This window comes from Toxorhynchites rutilus, chromosome 2 (genome assembly GCF_029784135.1).
Source record: "Toxorhynchites rutilus septentrionalis strain SRP chromosome 2, ASM2978413v1, whole genome shotgun sequence".
In the NCBI taxonomy this organism is placed as follows: Eukaryota; Metazoa; Arthropoda; class Insecta; order Diptera; family Culicidae; genus Toxorhynchites; species Toxorhynchites rutilus.
This window is the reverse complement of record NC_073745.1, coordinates 61,527,734-61,547,607: the sequence shown is the minus strand read 5'-3', so window position 1 is coordinate 61,547,607 and position 19,874 is coordinate 61,527,734. Positions and strand designations below refer to the sequence as shown.

Genomic DNA, 19,874 nt, shown 5'->3' with positions numbered 1-19,874 from the left:
TGACAGTAGCCTTTTACGAGAATGTACTGCACGATAAGTAATCTCTCTTGCGATACTGACACCATCGGGCGATGAGGCTAAGTACCTATCGGACCACCCTCGTATACATTTATGGGGACAACCTATACAGGTGAGTTTTGAACAATGCACATTCTAGTACGAGGAACGCATCAAGAAAGCCTGACTACAGTGATGAATACGCTACGATAAGTCTTTTAATTGTGGACATACCGATCTAGAAGAAATGAAATTTTTGTTATTTGTCAATGCATTCGATATCCTAATCCTTCAACATGAATATCACGCGGCCATTAGCCGCGAGTTGATGGAAAATTATCAATGCATAATTATTCGTGGAACTACGTCTAGTTAAACATCCCCCTACTGGAATGCCATACGAGCAACTTTGGCGAGAAACAGTCCAATCACCATCGCAAATACAACCACATTCTAGGTGAATAACTTCATTTTGCTAACTTGTCACGATGTTACCTGCTCGCGAGAGAGTGCCAGTTAACCTTCAACTTTCCAGAGCAACCAATTTCGCCCAAACTATAAGCGCTTTCTCTGCACTGCCATGATTCAATCCGACTACCGTGAACACTCGTTTCGAACAAACTTTTGCATCCGGAATAGCGGAAAATTGGATGGAACTTCAACCAGAAAGGCAAATAAACTTTCTCAACCTTCCGGACTGATTTTTCCCCCACAATAGCACACACACACACACACACTCACATGCACCTCCGGTGAAGCTTCTGCAGCCTTCCGTGTACCTTATTTCCATGACTCGTGCTGCGGAGTATGGAGGAAGGCTCTGCGCAAAAAAACATTGACCAAGCGACAGGACCATATCTTGTAGCAACAAAGACCCGCTTGGAATGGGTTGGCGCTGTTAAATAGGTAATTTAGTCAATTTTTAATGGCTTTTTCAGTGTGTTTAATAACACACCGCATTTTGATGCTGCTGGGCGGGCTAGAGCTGGGTTTCGAAGAGCTGCAGTGAAGCAGCCACCATTATTGGGAACGATGTTCCTCGGTTTCCAGAATGGCGCAGTTTGTTGCATTGAGGCCCGGCGTTGCGGTCGAAAGAGCGGAAATTAATGATCAAGACGGAGGAGCTTTTACTTTGGTACATATAGAATGTAAATGAGTGCTGTGTAAAGTAAAGAGAATATCACGAAGGACGAAAAAAAATAACTTGAATTGCTGTGAAAAAATTATATTATATATAAGGTCTGGATCAGAAATAATCTTGACACGTTCGAAACATTATAACTTCACATGTTCTTCTTCTTCATAAATGGCACTGAAGGCACTCACTACAGAAAGTTCACAGTCTCAGCGTAGTATTACTCGTGTTATTTATATTCATTATGTCAATGAGATCTCTAAAGGGTGGTGTTGGGGAATTTTCAAAACAACACTTCATATTGACAAACAAATGTAAAGGGTTGTATCTAGGACACGACCGCATATTTTCGACGTAGAACTACGCAATTATATTATGCAATCCAGATGTTTACCACTTCGAATATTATTTTAGAATGCATCGAAATTTTTGTAATAGATTATGTTCTCCATAACAAATAAATTTGATGAACGTCCTTTTACGTTTGATATGATGCCTAGGACTACCAAAATATGTGAACGGAAGAATTGTCAAACGATCATTGTATTTTACATCTTCCTTCGAAATTATTACAAATCTCATGTTTACGAAGTTCTCGAAGTTCAAAAACTATATTTTTCTAAGTTATGAAAAAGATATAAGGTTGGGGAAAAAGTATTCCATTATACGAAAGTTCATTCCCCTCTAGTATCTGAAATGACGATTTTCCTAGGTTTCTTAGTTTAAAAGTACGTTTTAGGGAAACATCCCGGTCTGCAGAACGACAAGCAAGCAACACCAAACAATACCACCGATTTGCATGTATTTGCAAAGCGGATTCCCACAGGCACGTTAATTTTGAAGTCCGGATTAGGGAAACACAGCTCGGTGGGAACAAAAATACCCCCGATTCGCATTTATATTTGCAGAGCGGTTTTCTAAAGGTACATCGATTTTTAAGTCTATGTTGGGGAAACCGTAAATCGGGCCAATCAAAACTTGGTCGTTAGGGCGTTTAAATAACGCTTGACATTTTACAGTTATTGTTCATCTTCATCTCATGAAAAATAATATTTTATTTATTGTGATAGACGCGTAGAAATATTTCCTATCAATTAATACAAATCGAGCTGTTTAGAAGTGTTCGATTTATAAGCATTCGAAATAGGGGTAGGGTTAACACACAAATCGGTAGAATAAATGTATGGTAAAAAAGGAAGTTCTTCCAGTTTTCATGAATTTAAACCGTTTAGAGATTAGCGAATTGTAATGTATAGTATATCAAACAAATCTTAGAGAATTTTCGATTCAATTCCTTCCTGAAAGACGTAGTTCTACGTCAAAACATTAATTTTTTACGTTTATTCACAAAATAAATATTGAACTTTATACAAATAATTTGGACTTATACAATTAATCTTTGGACTCGGATGGTCAAGAATATGATCATTTCTTCTACAAAAAAAAAAATCCTTAGACATAGAGTAGAAGTACCTATCATTGCAATAGTACCAATTATGGTAATACGAATGATTTTTTTTTTGTTAGTTTAGAAAGCATATCTTATTTTTTAAGGCTCTAATACGATTTTTAAACATCAGAAATCTCTTCTTTGTCGATTCTGGTACTTGATTCCATGCGAAACATTGTTCTTTCGTTGGAAAATTTGGTTTGAAAATAGTGTGCCCCACTAATGCTTGCTTCTTAGCATTTTGCTAAGGAATATGCGATCAAAATAATAAGATTTTTATGCTGTGAAGTGGCTGTTTTGATGCAAACACAGTGTTGACGCATACATTCCAACCTTCTTGATGTTGTGATTCGACCAATTTATACGATTTTATCGAAATAAATATGTATTTTTGTATTACCATAATTGGTACAATTTCACATTTACGTGCCATTTATCGCAATACCGGAAGATGCCTGTTCCTATTATGGTTGTAGGAAATCACTGCAAAGCTGAAAAGCACAGCTGCTATATGTTCCTATTATGGTTATACACCCAGATTTTTTTACGCGGTTTTATTATGCGGTTTTTTTACACGGATTTTCCAATTAACGCGTTTTTTTACGCGATACCCGCGTAAAAAAAGACCAGTGCAATATACATCGTCTCCTCCGCTCACATTTTTCTCTTATGTTCCCTCAGAGCATATTACGGTAATTAGTGCTTGAACATAGCGCTTATGAAGGAAATTAGTGCCGCACCTTATCACGATTCTTACGGGGATTTTAGGTGTTGGGTAACGGGTAGTTCACCGGACGGTACAACGGGACGGGGTTTAACAGCAGATGACCTCATTCGGGAGGAAAACCGAACGTAAGGCTAGTCCCATTTGATATCTATCATTAGGTGACATGGTTTTTTTACGCGGATTTTCCAATTAACGCGATTTTTTACGCGGATTTTCGAATTAACGCGGTTTTCTTACGCGGATTTTCAAATTAACGCTGTTTTTTACGCGGTTTTTTTACGAGGTACGTATCCCCCGCGTAAAAAAAAACAAGAAGTGGGTTATATCTGTGATATAATCGCAAGGTAGACGTAGGACTATCGTTGGCTCGGTAATCATTCATTAAAAATTGCATTTGAATCAATTCTAAATGAATGAATGAATTGATATTTTGAAAGATTGCTGAAAGTTTTTCTTGTTAGTGTGTGGTTGGATGAATATAAGTATGGAATTGTTATTAACATAAAATTCAATTCTTTCGAACTTGTTGGTGGTCCCGAAACGAACCGATGGAATTTGAGTGGCCTTGTAAAAGCAACTGAAGATGTTTGATAAATGATTCATTTTTGTTTTCGTGAGAATAACACGAGATTTTTCATGATCACTCCATGCGCAGAATAGAAACTGAGGGCGCCACTTCACGGTGAAAACGAAATAAAATCTATACAACATATGCATAAAATGCATTTCTTCTTTTCATTTTTTATCGTGATGTGGCAATTTTTAATGATTGTTCCATGCGAAAACAGAACAGAAACTGATGCTATTGATGAATTTATGTTAGATTTACAACCAGATGGCGCAGCGAGTAAAATGATGATGTTTTGTTTTTTTGGTCGTTCAAATTTTTTAGGAAAATCAGAATTTATCTTCAAACTTCTCGGTTTCACGTATTCTTTCTACGCTAAAAAGGTTAGAAAATCACCATTTTACAATGTGGTATGTATATTTTGAAGAATGGCTTGGTATAAGTGTTGTAATATCATTTTTTTCAACTAGATAAACGATGAGTAGCATGTGTTGCACTAAAAATACTGCAAATCCTTCTCGATATAATCCAACTTAATATGATGATCTATTTAATCACCATTATCCACAGTATTCATAACCTGTATGCATTATCAAACTCATAATTTTCGAAGATTATCAATGACTTTGATCCAATCGCGTGTTGAAATCATCGTAAACATACAAAGCCCTAACTTTCTTACCACATACTGAAGACATTTAATGGTTGAAATAAATATAAATAGAAATAAACTGAATAATCACCACCGAATCTTGCTTTTCAGTGCGTAGAATAAACAAACATCATCACTTTTGTGGTTCTGAACTCTAATGTAGGTGTCGCATGAGCTGATTCAGCTTTGCGTAAATTCTTCAATTGGATTGCATCACGGGAACACCAAGTCGAATGCGTAAATGCGAATATTCGTTCGCTTGGACGCATTCACACGCAAACAATTTTTCATGACTGTTCCATGCGAAAGCAGAACAGAAACTGATGCGAGGAAAAGTACTCACGCCTTGCATGTGTCCGCTGTGGTTTCCCAAACACTGATGCAAGCAAGCAAAAGAAGTCTCAGCTTGCATGTATTCGCTATAACGGTTTCTCCAGGTGCCTATATTTTGCGTCCGTGTTCGGGAACACATTGCGATCATCAATCGTCATCAATGATGATTTCAATAGCTTGTTTTCAAAGCAATTTTGAGGCTCTTGAAACGATTTTTTGGACCATTAAGTGACAATCATATAACTCATGACATTTTATCTTTCGGATGAAGTGATTACTATACCGCTCCATTCAGCCGGTAAAGAGGTATTAACGTGCAAAACCTTGTACTCCAGCGACACTCTCTCGTTTTCGAAACTTTGAATTTACACCCCGGTACAGAAATGAAAGACGTAGTGCTACGTCAGAAACCTTGGTGTACGTTGTTATGTTATGGTTGTTGTGCTGTCATGGTTGTACCTCACGTTTTCACGCTGTGCTATTGCATATCATAGGGCGCTTTTGAACGCTCAGTAGTGTTGTGAAATAGCACTATGCGTGTCCGACCGAAGCATATTTCGTGGTCCACTCTGTTGAAAATTAAATCTTAGGTGATATGTAAATATTTTCTGTTCAGCTCCAGAACAGAAGCGTAAACTGCATCACAACCCTAACGCCTTTGTGATTCTATTGTCAGCTAGCAGAGAGACCTAGCAATGAGGAGCAGGCAGTTGTTTTACAACCGGGAAGCACATTACAACAGCCTAATCTAGAGATGAAACGGATATTCGGTATCCTGCCTATCCGGTCAATATTTGGTACTGTCATACAAATGAAGCATACATTTCTGAATAATTCAAGAACTAATCAAGCAAACTGAACCACATTTGGCATGTGGAGGTTTTAGGGAGCAAGAAACATTTCTAAGGTGGTTCAACACTCCTACTACCTTTCGGAAGAGAGGGGGGGGGGGAGAGGTCTGCCATAGAAATTTATTTATTTATTTATTTATTTATTTATTTATTTATTTATTTATTTATTTATTTATTATTGCTATATTCATCTAACTGGATTGTCTTAATGAATAATATCACAGTACGTCATGGAAGTATTCAGATCTAGCCACACTTCTCGAAAAACAGTTGGAACGCTCGCCAAATTCGAATAAATCCTCAACATGAGTAAAAGAGCGAATCATCGATGATATGGGCTCATTATATCCAAAAGCTGTGCGATGAAATCTAGGTTGGAGCAGAGCGGAGTTTCGTAGAGCTCGAGAAGGAACTCGCAAATCGAGTAGCGACAGCAGTCGGGGGCAGTCGACTTCATTGTTAAGCAGCTTCGCCATGAATGTTACCTGCTGAATCTTCCTACGTCTGGCCAAGGTGTCAAGACTTATTAATTTGCAGCGATCACGATATGGTGGTAAGTTTACAGGGTCTTGCCAGAAATGAAACAGTTTTGTTAGAAATACTAGGAATTTTACAGTAAAAGGTAAATTCAACGGGGTCAATTAGAAGATCTATCAATGAACAGTTCTGCGTTTGGACCCATGAACTTGCTCATAGTAAGAAAACGTGGATGTTTGAAGGTATTGATAACAAAACACAAATTTTGGGCGGGACGAAGCTTGCCGGGTCAGCTAGTGAATAATAAATAAACTGCATCCTGCATTCTGCATTCTGGGAATAATCGTATTATTGAAAAAGTATTCATTAGAAAAAGAGAAATTTTTCATTCTATCATAACATTTTCCTGTAGTAAAATAACCTACAGGAGAGTTTTTGGAATCAAATGAATGCTGATGGATAAGGTTAACTGGATTTTTTTATTGACATGGTTAATAAAACACTGCGTTAATCTACAAAATTAAAAAAAAAAACAGAAAAAATCGATTTTTTTCTTTCCAGTATTGTTATCCGCATCACCTACACACAAAAAGATAGAAGCATTCAAGTATCACACTTCAAAACTTGAAGCTTCAAATGAAGCTCTAAAATGATGTATATCCCATCTTCATGCCTTGGTTTTTCACAAAGTTACAGCGTTTCTAGAATCACTTAAAACATCGACTTCGCGCTTCGTTCCCATAATTTTTGTAGAGTGTAGAATCAACGACATAGTATTGCATACTAGGAATAAGATTTAAAGTCATATTTTCATTTAAAAATTATTATCGAAGTATTATTTGAATCCTATCAAAACTTTTTCCATGTGACACCGACTATTATCATAATAGGTACATTTATTACGAAACTCCAGGAACACTATTACCATGGAAGCGGCATTTTCAAACATGTTTTTTATACAATTTAGTCAATTAATCATCAAAATATCAGTAAGAATCTTCAAGAACCGAGTTCAAACTGCTAGAAAAAATATACTTTTGTATACTTTTAAACTAAAATAGAATTTAATCAAATTTCTGCAAGTTGGTGACATATCTCCTCCATAATTGGGTCACTTACCCTACATAATACAATTCTTCATTTTTACATCAATTCAACCTCATACAAAAAAAATCTCAATCTGGATCTGGAAGATGGTGCGGTGACGAACCAATCAGAAAGTGCCCTGGCGTCAAGGGTTCCTAATCATTCGGGTCATCTGACATAGCGATAATCGGGCGAGAATTTAGAGAAGTCTCGATCTACACCAGTAACGTGTTCATATGGTCGGTGTTAAGTGAGAGGGGACCAGGTCGCAAAATTCACAATTTCGAGTTATTGATTGAATTAGGTTAAGCATTTCGTGAGCTGCATACCACGCTACATCCGTTGCACGTCACGCGTGAAACAGAAATAACGTATCAAAATTGTCCCGAACGCTCAGCGAAAACCCCTTATATCATCAAACATCAAGTTTGTTTTTCTCGAAATCATAAAAATGTCACACTACACACAATGTCAGAACTAAAAGCCGCTTCCCTAATGGAGGTGGGGCATTAGGTGGATTAAAATACCACGGCATATTTCCTCAATAATTGCTGATTATGAGCTTGATTTTTCAGAAGCTTCAATAGTCCTTGAAGTTGATTGCGGACCGCAATGAAATTGGTTCCATTATCCGAATAATTATCCGAGCTGCGACCTCTTCTCACAAAAAAACTATGTAGCGCTTTCAGGAATCGATTCGTGGACAGATCAGTGACTAATTCTAAGTGCACCGCCTTTGTGCAAAGCCATACAGACAAACGTAGGTCTTGACTGTTGTATGACGTGGTTCTGGGCGAACATAAACTGGCCCAAAATAATCGACACCGCATTTGAAAAAAAAAAGGTCGCGCTATATTCACTCTAGCCGCTGGAAGTTCTCTCATGAACTGATCAACTGAAGTGGGTTTAACTCGAAAACAGCGTCGGCATTGATGAACTAATGAGGGCTAACGTTTGCATTAAAAAAAATGGACAAAAATTGTCAATTTTTCATGGGTTTACCTTCACACCCATGAGTCATCAGAAAAAACAATGTATGGGTTATACCTATGGAATAACCGCTAGGTTGACGTAGGACTGCCGTTGGCTTAGTAATCAATTGTATTTCTTCAATTAGCGATCCACCTCGGATGTTCCTCATTGGGTACTATATCGCCACTGCGCAGAGCTATCTTTTGTGTGCATTGATTAAATTATTGATTAAACTAGTGAATGGAAGAAACTTGATGAATATTGTCATGCATTAATTACTTAATCTATCTTAACCAAAATATCTCAACTTAATACTAAATGCGCTTAAATCTATTTGAACTCATTTTCTAATTAATTTAGTTACCTAAAATTTATAACTAAATCTATGATGAATATTGAAACCGATCTAAAGGGATCACCCTACAATTTCTACCTAAGAGATAAAGCGAAGAGAGAACAATTCCGTTCGATGTCCACTAGTAGTGGACACTGTATATATAGGCATATAGGTACAAAATATATCGTTGGAGAGTGAAGTCAACCATCCAGTGTTTTATTGTGCAGTCGCGGAATAAGCTTCAAAGAAATTCATAGTTGAGAGAAGAATTTCATCTAGAGATTGGATAGTCCCCCGAATCTCCTGTAATTCGCGGTTGTTAGTGCAACATAAGTGCATCAGGCGTAACTTGCAGTGCACAAGTGGCCGAGCATCATCATCGTTGGAGTCAACGGATTTAACGGATAGCCAGCGTCGGTGTATTCCGCCATTGCATCGCTTCTTCTGGGCCGTCGTTTATCGCCGGTGGAAAATCCTTCGAAAAGGAACGGGTAAGCCCCAACAAAACTATTTACGAATTGAATTGCAAACAAATCCCAATTTAAGTCAATTCATGCATTATGGTAGTAGTTATCGCAGCCAATAGTTATCAACATTTTGGCTTTTGCGGTATGCGTAGAAGTTCAGTGAGCTGGCGGCATGAAGAAATATCTTCCAATGCAGTCTAGAATAATCGAGCCAAAGCGTTGCATTTGTACCTGCTTTTGTAGACCGTGTCAGCATAACGAATTCCGGAGTGTAAAAATGCATGGGGGTATGAAAGTATTGACGACTTGAATGTATCTGCAATGCCGATTTCCCCAACTTATTGGTTTCGAAATCTGTATTGGGAAATCACATTCCGGTTTGCAAAAATGCAAGCGAGTACAAAAGTACCCGTTTGCAGTGCCAATTTCCCCAGGGTCCATGTTTTTGAAATCCGTGTTAGGGGAACATTCCAATTTGCAAAAACGCAAAAGTTCCCGCTGCTTGCATTTAATTTGCAATGCCGATTTCCTCAGGCTCCCTGGTTTTGAAGTCTGTGTTAGGGAAACATTCCGATTTCCAGAAACGCAAGCGTGTACAAAAGTACTCGCAGCTTGCATCTATTTTGCAATGTCGATTTTCCCAGTCTCCATGGTTTTGTAATTTGTGTTGGGGAAACATTCCGATTTGCAGAAACGCAAGCGAGCACAGAAGTATCCGCAGCTCACATCTATTTCGCAATGCCGATTTCTCCAGGCTTCATGACTTTGAAGTCTGTATTAGGAAAATATTCCCATTTCCAGAAACGCAAGCGAGTACAAAAGTACCCGCAGCTTGCATCTATTTCGTTATGTCGATTTCCCCAGGCTCCATGGTTTTGAAGTCTGTGTTAGGGAATCATCCATCCATCCCAGCGATCGTACCTCAATCGTTGCGCAATCATAACTGAGTGGATTTCCGAGCGGCACTCGCTTATATACCGATTGGTGTGATTTCAATAGCCTGTTTTGAAAGCAATTTTAGGGCTATTGAAACAAGTCGTTGGATCAAAAAGTAACAAGCATATAACGCGTAGACATTTTATCTTTCGAATGAAGTGTTTATCATACCATTTCCTTCAGTTGTTTAGGAGCTATTAACGCTCAAAATCTCGTTCTCCGGCGTAACGCTTTCGTTTTCGAAACTTTGAACTTACACCCCAGTATAGAAATGAAAGACGTAGTCCTACGTCAAAAATTGACAATATCAGTTGAACTCTAACCGTGATAGCGAAAACAGTGAAGCTACTCCGTTCAGAAGTGTGCGCGTTCAAAGAACTGTACCCCGCCGCATCGAAAACGGACATCGTGCGGCACTTTGTGGACGCCGGATACGCTCGTTCTGGCATCTACAACATCTTGGCACTGTTGGACAACAATCAGAGTATCGGAAGAAAGTCCGTTTCCGGACGGCCGACGACCCTGAGCGACAAGAAGCTCCAAAGGATGCTGAAGAGGAAGGTCGAAGGAAAACTGGCTACGGTGGCAGCGACTGGATAAGATGATGATGATGATGGACGACGAGACCTATCTCGCCCTGGTTGGCAACGACTGGCAGTGCACTTCTTATTTTATTTCCCTCGCGAAGGAAGTGAGCTCCGAACTGATTTTTTTTCACACACCAAGTTCCCCAAGAAGATGCTGCTGTGGCTGACAATCAGCCAGAAGAGTATGTCAAAGCTGCTCTTCTTTAGTTCCGGACTGGTCGTTAACGGGGAATTTTATAGTACGAAGTGACTGCCGGAAGTTGCGTCGTTCATCAAGAAATACCATAAGGGTGAGGACGCGGTGTTCTGGCCGGATCTGGCGTCGGCCCACTAAAGGGCGAACACGAAATTATTGCGACACATTCAACAGGGCATAACATTTTTACCATTGGGCCAAACACCTGGAATTTCCTGACCTGTCGCACCGACAGTTCGCCTCCAAATACCTCGTTTGGCAGGCCATCTGCTCTTGCGGACTGATGAGTGAGCCTTTCGTGACAAAGGGCACAGTAAATGGCGAGATCTACAAATCTGAGTTCCTCGAGAAGCGCCTTTTGCGGTTCTTGCAGCAGCACGACGAAGCTCCGCTATTTTGGCCAGATTTGGCATCATGCCACTATTCTAAAAGTGTCCTGGAGTGGTATGAGGCCAATTCTGTCCATTTTGTTCCAAAGAACATGAACCCGCCAAACTGTCCGGAGCTGCGCCCGGTGGAGCAGTACTGGGCAATAATGAAGCGGGAACTTCGGAAAAGCAAGAAGACAGTCAAAGACGAGAAGGACATGTTAAGAAAATGGAAAAAAACTGAGAAACTGGTACCGGATGACACTGTAAAGACTTTGATGGAGGGCATCAAGCGAAAATGCGTTCAATTTTACACTCAAGCTCCATCGATTAACTTTTCTTTTGATTTTTGAAGTAAATATATGTATAAAACTACCCTAAAATTTTTGTTTGATTCTAAACATTATAAGAAAATTGGCAAGATATTTTCGGTGTCGCAATAATTTCGTGTTCGCCCTTTACTCGTAGCGATCGTTAGAGGAGATGGAGCGGCTGAATATCGATATGGTACCCAAGTTGGCGGACCCGCCCATCGTCCCCCAGCTGCGTCCCATCGAGAATTTCTGGGCAATCCTGAAGCATAAAATCTACTCCAAAAATTTTGCCGCGAAAACTGAGAAGGAATTGATAAATAAAACGAAAAACGAACTCATAAACATGGCGGATTCTCCGGTTAACTGCCGGAAGGCCGCTCGCAAGGGCGTAGAATTATTTTCGCAATAAGCTAATATAATTACCTTCCATGGAAAATTTATCAAACTCAATTATCTATTATCTGTTTACGTTACTGAACCGACACCTTCTGGATTGCGATCCTTCAACTGTAGTAAACCAGAATACGTGAAATTGTACTTTAAGAATGCTTGGATTTGACTACCAGGCACAATTCTCTGTTCTCGGTGGGTCGATTAATGTACAAAGTTTGGGTTGATGGGAGTGGTCTTGTCCGATCCCACATTAACCAGAAGAGAAGCCGAACATCATCCAAACATCATGGTATCAGCCAGACAGAAAACCTTGCCCTTAAGCCTTCTTTTGGACACTTGGGGCACACCAACGACTTCGACTGAAATAGCATATTCTCCTACCACAACGATTCGCAGTGAATCGATGAGCCATCGTTGTCACCATCCACGATTATAATGAGTCGTCAGTTCTAGCCAGGAGTCCACATTCATCAACGTCTCCCAACTTTGACTGATGCTGCTAGTACACCAACGGTACAGCTTCCGCGGTGCTCTTCAAGGCTCAGAAGACCACCTGAACGATTTAACCTGTATCAATGATTCTAACAAGGATAGATGTTGCGACAACTGGAATCTAGTTCTGGAAACACGGCTAGTGTGTTAGGTTTTCATTGTTTCCTCGCTGGGCTCTTCGTGTGATAGCTCCCGATCACCACAACGATTTACCATGGTTATGAGCCCTATTCCAGAAAACGAGACGAGCAATTCGTCTCGTCTCGTCTCGGCTTCGGTCACTGTCGAGACGAGCAAAACATCCCATTCCAGTACACGAGTTTCATTGGAATGTTTTATTACGTAGACTGGTAGAGCTCTTTCATTTTTGACGGATATAAATATCAATATTTATATTTGGTTGTGACCAAGGTGTATATATATGTGTATAGGTGTGTATATATGTACACCAGCATAATCATCACTTTAATATGAAGGGAAATGCGGTTTGTAGAGCAGGGGTTGTTTGTTTTGTTATTGCCTGATACCTGGTCTCCAGACCAAAAAATATGGTGTTTGCTCGAATCATTTAGTTGAAGAGAGCTATGAGGAACTAAGTGATAAGATTGGAACTAAACAGCCCAGATATTTTTTGGAAAATGGTGTGGCAGGAAACTCAAATTATAAAATGATATTTACAATGCATTTCACTTTTAACATTACCAAGCGGACCTATGTACCAGGATAATACTATATTTTATACTGGTTATAAAATATAGTAATAACACCATTCTGAGTGGTACAGGATCACAGCAACAATGTAGCAACAATGAAGAAATCCTAAGAAACAGCTTATCCTATATAAAACATAGGAGTAGATCGCTTACCTGTTTCTGTGTGAAGTAAAAATTGGCCATCACAGAGTTTTAGCGATTTATAAATGCGCAAGAAGCATTGAAAACCAACAAATAATGACTACAGAGTGCACTGACGACATCTTGCGTGACCATAAAGGGATATAGAGTATGACGAGTATTATGGTTTGTTGATTTCTTGACCAAACTGTTCGTTGTTAATTTTTGGAACTTTTATTTACTGTTTAATATGTACAAAACACTATGTAGGCTTTATATATATATATATATATATATATATATATATATATATATATATATATATATATATATATAATCTGGTAGCGTAAACAAACAACGCATACTCTTGCCTTTTCATGCAAAAAATTGTATGTGTGAGAGATGAAAGTTTTCTAAAAACTTCTAGTGAGGGTGAACATTGAAAATAATGTTTGAATAATTTGAAAAAAAAATCCTTTTAAAGGCGGGGTTATGTTGTAGAGCGTTAAACGTCTTCGGAAAATGTGGATGATATCTGAATGAATTATTGAATAGACTTCGTTTTCATCAACTCGAATGAGTTCCAACTTGCAATTAGATTTTGTATTTTAAATTTCAACGTTTTTCAAATTATAACGATTTTTTTTTCCTGAAATAGATTATCTGTCAATGTTTACAAAATGAAAAACATCATATTCTCACTTGTGTGTAGCCGTATGTGGTATTTCATCAAACCTCCGTCCGCGAGGCTTTTCTGCTTTTATGACGGATTTTCTTTTGCGGAACATCCAAACTACCTTTTCTTGAAGCCGGAATTATTAAGGTGTTGTTTTCTTCTTCTATTTTTCTGATTTAAGAGTTTTTCATTTTGTCTATTGATTAGCGTTTCGGGTTTCTGTTCGATTGTATCTGTCTCGGAAATGTTATCATTATTTGACAGCTGATGGCCATCAATCAATAACTCTGGCTCCATCTTGGAGATGTTGTTGGCGGTTATGAGCTTTTGGTGGCATTTGTCGCACGTAGGATAACTACTTAAGGTGAAGGTGGAAACTAGCCACAAATGGCTGCCACAATGACGCTCATTTCTTTCATCTACCTCCCTCACCCCTCGCCCGAAAATGAATAATTTTGCGAAACAGTGTGAAGAAAATGAACGTTTTCGCACACTTCCCATCAAGTAATATCAACCAAACTCTAATCGATTACTCACAAGATATTAAATTTTCATCTGCTGTCGCACTGTATAGTAAAAAACGTCGGAAACCTCGAGCTAGTGCACTGAAAGTTTAATTTTCATTTTTCAATCTTCGGCAATGGATTTGTTTGTATTGGTGAAAGCATCGTTTTTTTCGACACTGACAACATCATCGAAAGAGCTATAAAAACCACTCAATAAAATGTTATTTCATATCATGAAAATCAAGAGAATAAAATTGTGTTGATATCAATACAATCATTATTTTTACGTTTAATGGGTCTATAATGTAAGTTTTAGCAACTTTAACATTGGGTTAAAAAAATTGTATTGCAGAGCTCGGAACACTGCCACGGCTGCCTATGTTTTCAAAAACAGTAAACGGAAAAGTATTACATTCAATCAAAATACCTCGGCCAACGAAGAGAAGGGTTAAGGTTCTCCAACGTGAATATGTGAAAACAATACGATCAACGAAGGAAAATATTAAGGAATCATCAACATCGAGTTACTATGCGGAAGAACTTGTTAATACCAAAAGAGCCCCAATTCGCATGTGTTATAAATTTGCTCATGTTACGCTCGCGTACAATCAGAATTTTACTTCATATTTACTTCAAATAGAAGGTTCTATATATATTTATATTTGCAATTGTTCATCGGAACATGTCGTTCATACATTTTACTTTAGTATTGAATTATTATTTTTAGTATTCAAAGACTCGTGTCAAGGAAGCGCCCCACAGTCTGATAAGTGAATTAATCTATTTACGTGTGCTTTGCTCTTCTCTCACAAACACTACTACCCCATTTTTACACGTGGGTTTACCTATACTACTACAATGGCTAACTTCCACCTTCGCCTTAACTGGGGAGTGAAATTGCTCAATTCCTACAAGATATGTTTTAGTATCTGCTCTTGAAGGTGAATGCATTGGTCACTGTTGAATATGCATATGAATTAAAAAAACGGCTTGTAATGAAGCGGTTTCTCAATAAACTCACATGTTGTAGTTTTTTTTTTATCTTTTTTTATAGAGACTTTCAGTCGTAGGCTGGTTCTTCTCTTATGTTGTAGCTCACAAACGCCATCCCACTCTTCCAGTGCAGTTCTATATATCCGAATAAAAGCTTTTTCTAAAAGCTTTGCCGACAGCTACTTTCTTCATTTGATTGAACAGTTTACCCTTGCCGCTTGCATCGAACCAATCCCAGATTTTTCTGAATTCATTCACATTGGCCGCTATGGTTTTCAGAATAACACTTTTCTTTCAAGACCACTTGTAACAGTAATTCATTAATTTACAAACTAAAAGCATCTTAAGCTTAGACTCCATGGGTGATGTAGTCGGCGACAGTCTGTTTGTAAACAATACCGACAGCAATTCCAGTATGGCTCAAAGTACATATCGCATGATATCATCACCTGATATTTATATATATACACCTTATTTATATATACACACCTTGATCAAAACAAACTCAGATCGTCGGGCTGACAGTTCATACACCGTCGGCTCAGATGAGTTTCTCGTCTGTTTTTCGTCGAGGCAGACGAGTTAAGCGCGATCCACATACAACATCCACGTCACGTTCACGTTCCGTTACGTCACGTTGCGTCAATTATTCTACCATGAAATTCCTATTGGAGCATCCACATATCCCAGCAACGGCAAGTCGAAGTTGCCGTTGCCGGTGTATGTGAATGTTTGCATAAGAACTGCTTGGAAGAATAATTGACGCAACGTGACGGGACGGAACGTGAACGTGACGTGGATGTTGTATGTGAATCGCACTTTACTCGTTTGTTTTTTGTCGAGCTCGTCATCTGGAATACCAAAACAAACGAGACGAGCGCTCGTCTCCTCGACTCGTTTTCTGGAATATTCCATTGTAAGAAAAACCGCTATGATTTCCGCGAGTACGGCTTATCACCAAAATGGGCCGAAATTTTTAAGAATCATATTTTCTATTTTCACATGTTTTGTTCTATAATTCAATAACGAATAAAATTTTACGTATTGTGATTCCCGTTTCCAAAAAAAAAAGTGATGTAAGAGAACCATTTTATCACTGAAAAAAATGGTAACGCCACTGTACTTGAAAAGTACACTTTTGACAACTGACATAACAATTCAAATTCTTGAAATTCTTCTGCTTAAAGGTTCAAAACATTGGCAGTTTTTCTTTCTCTTCAGATGCATTTTCTCCCGCTCTCTTGCAAAAAATCCATCCTCCCCCAACTGGGAGTGAGAGACTGGAGTAAGAATCCTCGCCTCGCACGAAACGCAGATCCTTCGCATGTGCGCAAACTCCCCCCAAAATTTGACAGCTGGCAGCGTATCCGTATGAGTCCTGTCCTGCCGTTGCACCAACACATTCCCACACACATACACCTCATTCATCGTGAGTTCGAGTCCTGCATGGCGAGGAAAAAACTGGAAACGTCATTCGATTTTCGCGTCCGAGTGGGGAAAGTGTGGTGTGCTCTAGTTTTGGTGTGTGGACAAGTTCAAGCCGTTTTTCCCTCGCCCTAGCAGCGCACCCAGGATTAGGGCTAGTTGTGACTGGCACCTGAAATGGTGCACCTTCTTGCACCCTGATTCCGAGGTGTGCAAACTGCCGAGCCGAGGATTCCCGGGAAATATGTGCTGCTAATTGGAAATGTGCGAATATAAGGCATCCTCCTGGTCAGGATTCAAGGCCCTCGCAGAATCGAAAGATGTGGAGGCAGAATGGGGGGGACAGGGATAGCAGTGGTCTTTCGGGGGCGTGAATAGTGTGAGCAACGTAATAAAAATTTCCTTTCCAATACCAAATGGGAACTGGTTCATTTTTTCGGGCAGGGATGAATGAAACTTTGTTGGATTGTTTGACTTCTCGCTAGATCTAATGAAGAATTCTTTTCTTTTTTCACCTTGTAAGGTCACACACGCAGTTGGAGCTGACAACGACAGACAGGAAGGCTCAATTAAACGGCAAGGGAGATGAACCAGTTTCGAAGGCCGTTGGATTACTTGTGAAGATATATTACATCGGGATAAGAAGATAATTACGTCTATCGTTATCTAGTGTACCTAGTGCTTACGATTAGTGTGTCTGCTTTGGGTGTTTGCAAAAAAAGGTGTTGCTGTTGCTTAAATAAACTAGATTATACTGGGAGTTAATTTAGATACCAATGTTCTACGCAATATCTACGGAATTCATTCAGAAGGAGTGCAATTGCTTTGGGAGAAGTTGGGAAGAGTTGAAAGTGCGTTTGTGCTAAGACAAGAAGGAAAGTGCCATCTAATCATTTTCCATTAAACAGAGACTCACAGTCTCATGCTGTTTTCTCACCGAAAAATTCACCCCCGCAATCCACCGTCCCCTTAACGAACCCCCCACGGAACACGCGACAACCTGTCTGAGAAAAGAAATAACACTAACACTGATACTACACTAACACACACATACATAGCCACTGCGGGCGATAAGGCTGAAGGAATTTCCTATGAGTGAATGATAAAATCCGAAACTGTTAGCGTTGCAAATGGAACTCATTAACTCACGACTCATTGGCACCCCCTCCCACTAAACCACCCTCTCACCCTTTCACTCTCTCTCTCTGGAAAACAAGTGTGTGAGTGTGAAGCAAAGTGAGTGGCTCATTCTTACCCCGCAAAAGAAAAACCAGAGCTCCGTTCAGTGTCACTGTCAGAGCGATTTTCCGAGCATTCGAGCATACGTGGCGTGGGTGTGTGTTTATAAAAATTCGTTCCATCGAAAATACTGAATCAACAACAACAACAACAACGCAGAAGCTGTGAGAAGGGCAACAGCAGTTTGGCAGCAGAGGCATTAATTTGGTGTAATCTATCGAATTTCAGGAGTAGGTAAAGGATAAGCAAAGTCAATCAGGTGTTTGCGTATACCAGTCTCTCTCATTCATCCTGTGTATTTTTTTCCTGATTTTTGGCCCACATAGGAGCTAGGCTGAGGTGTACGTGTGTCTATTGTGAAAGTGAAAAGTCGAAAAATTTGCTGAACCGGAATGTTTTTCGTAGTACTACTACTGAAAGGGGGTTGGTGAAATAGTGAGGCATAAATTCTGATTCGAAAAGAGTGTGGCAAAAATATTTATGATGTACTAATACTACTACTGTTTGGAGCAACGACCACGGTTAACAGATTTGTGTGAGTGGGTGGAGTGGCTGCAGGAATAGGAGGCGAAGGAAGAAAGAAGAAATTAATAGTGCTGCTATCGAAGAAAGAAGAAAAGAAAACTGTGCAAAATATTAATCCGAAGGAAGGTTATAAATATAGTGCATCGATATAAACGTTTTCAGCTGTCTTATAATATACATTGAAGTACCGAGGAGAACAGGAAAAAACAAAACGTTACGACGGAGCGGCTTCGATATGAGTTGAGTGCGCGAGGATGAGTGATGGATTTTCCGCTAGTTAAGGATAATAGTTTATATTTGGGATAACGTTAGCGGAAAAGGTGAGTGGGTTTATTAGATACATATGCTATAGCGATTCATAAATATAAATATATACACTTGCTCATCTCTCTTTAATTGTTGACTGGCTGAATTTTCCTTCTGTGGAGGGCGGACATTGTTAAGTTTATTATTATAAGAGAAGTTATTACTTTTGCTGATAGAGATTGACAAAACAGTTCATTCCTATGAGCGGTTATGAGTTATGTGTTCAATTATAAGAGCCGGAAGATCAATCTCTCTATACAGCCATTCCATGCCAAACCGATATAGTGGCTCTCAGATTTTCGTGAAAAGTGATAGTTTTGTTCTTTATCGCAAAAAATAGACCCGTAATTTTTTATTTTTTCAGTAGGGTGACCATTTCCATTTCAGGATTGTCCGAAAAATCAACTTTGTCCTCTTTTTTCCAAAAATAACTTTTTTCAAAAATTCATCACTTTTGAACTACTAGACCGATTCAGATGATCGACATATCAAATTAAAGCCAATTAGCCAGTCTTTTTTGAAAAAATGACACATTTGCCAATTAATTGATTTCTAGTCGCATACATCCAATCTAGTCGCATAGAAATATTGAACGAAGACTGAAAACATTTTAACTTTGAAAAATAATAACTCAAAAACGAAAAATAACACATCTCTGATTTTTGGATATGTTATGTAAAGAAACCTCAGCTTTCAAGAAAAAATTTAAAAAATACAGTATCCTTGGTCCCGAAACCATGTAAACTATAGAAAACCAATACCATAAATAATTTCGAAATCAAAATCTATTTTTTTTCGCAAGACTAATGCTTTTGAAAAAAGACTAGCTAATTGGCTTTTATTTTATATGTCGATCATCTGAATCGGGCCAGTAGCTCCAAAGTTATGAATTTTCGTGTTGGAAAAAAAGGAAACAAAAATTTTTGATCTATCGGTTAACTTTGAAAAATCATAACTCAAAAACGAAAAAAAATGCCTCTTTGGTTTCGACATATGTTAAGTGAAAAATCCTCAACCTTTCAGAAAAAAATAT

General features: G+C 38.8%; 1 protein-coding gene across 9 annotated transcripts in view; it reads left to right on the top strand.

Annotated features, from left to right (window-relative positions):
- Nucleotides 1-19,874, top strand: part of LOC129771049 (whirlin) — a 550,739-nt gene that overhangs the window by 48,139 nt on the left and 482,726 nt on the right. For 6 of the 9 annotated variants that reach the window (XM_055774333.1, XM_055774331.1, XM_055774329.1 and 3 more), the window contains exon 2: nt 17,295-18,855. The gene's annotated coding sequence lies outside the window, so the exon portion shown is untranslated. Of the gene's footprint in view, nt 1-16,837; nt 17,151-17,294; nt 18,856-19,874 lie in introns of those variants that run through there. The other 3 variants (XM_055774327.1, XM_055774325.1, XM_055774326.1) reach the window with 3 other exon arrangements.